Genomic DNA, 1,035 nt, shown 5'->3' with positions numbered 1-1,035 from the left:
ATTGGTCTTGTGAGTTGGGAAAAAATTCTTAAGGAAGACAACTGTGAACTGTTCCCATGAGGTTATGGAATTTGTGGGTAACCCATACAACCACTTCTTAGTTTTGTCTTTTAATGCAAAAATGATAAACCTAAGCTTAATAGCATCATCAGAAAGTTGTTGGATCTTAATTAGAACACATACCTCTTCAAATTCCCTTAGAAATAGGTATGCGTCCTCAGAGGTCAACCCATGGAAGTGGGGCAACTTAATGATGTATTGAGATTTGAGTTCAAAATTATTGCCCTGTGCTTGTGGTAGAACTATGCAGGAAGGTTGGACTATTCTAGCAGGGTAGAACCTATCTTTTAGAGATTTAGGTGAAGGGTTTTGATATTGGTCTCCCATATTGAAAGGTGTTTGAGATTTTAAATGTAACCACAAGTGTATGGATTAGTGTGCTATGGGTCGAACACAGAGAGAGGAGTCACTTTATTTTTTTTTTATTCCTTTTAATAATGTGAAAGTGAACCGATTAATGGTGGTGATCTAATTCTAATTACCGTCCTAAACATATTTATCTAAAATAATGTCCTAACCATTCTTCATCTAAGAATTTAAAGACACAAGTCACGCAATTAAAATTAAATAAATAAATAACTGAAAATAAACAACCCATGTAATTTTAAAAAATAATAATAATAATAAATAAAGAAAAAAAATGCCGAAAGAAAAATAAAGTAAAAGAATGGGGGGAAAGCTAGAGAGAGACTCACAAGTAGGTTTCTCTACTTAGCCCGAGGGATGCATCATAATATGAGCTTCCCTACTTGACCAGAGAGTCACTCTTACAAGGGTTACTCTACCTGGCTTTAGGGAAAGGGAGACAATTAAAATAAAAACAATAAATTGATGGTTCTATGGCTAGGAGGGGCAAAGCTAACACATACACTAGCCATGAACCTTGGGGGAAAGGGACAGCAATAATGTAATGACTGAAATTAAAATCCTAAATTAAGAAAGAAAGGGTAGTCAGAAGAGGGAATGAAAGGGGAG

The sequence above is a fragment of the Macadamia integrifolia genome, chromosome 2 (assembly GCF_013358625.1).
Source record: "Macadamia integrifolia cultivar HAES 741 chromosome 2, SCU_Mint_v3, whole genome shotgun sequence".
Lineage (NCBI taxonomy): Eukaryota > Viridiplantae > Streptophyta > Magnoliopsida > Proteales > Proteaceae > Macadamia > Macadamia integrifolia.
Note: the sequence above shows the minus strand (reverse complement) of the source record.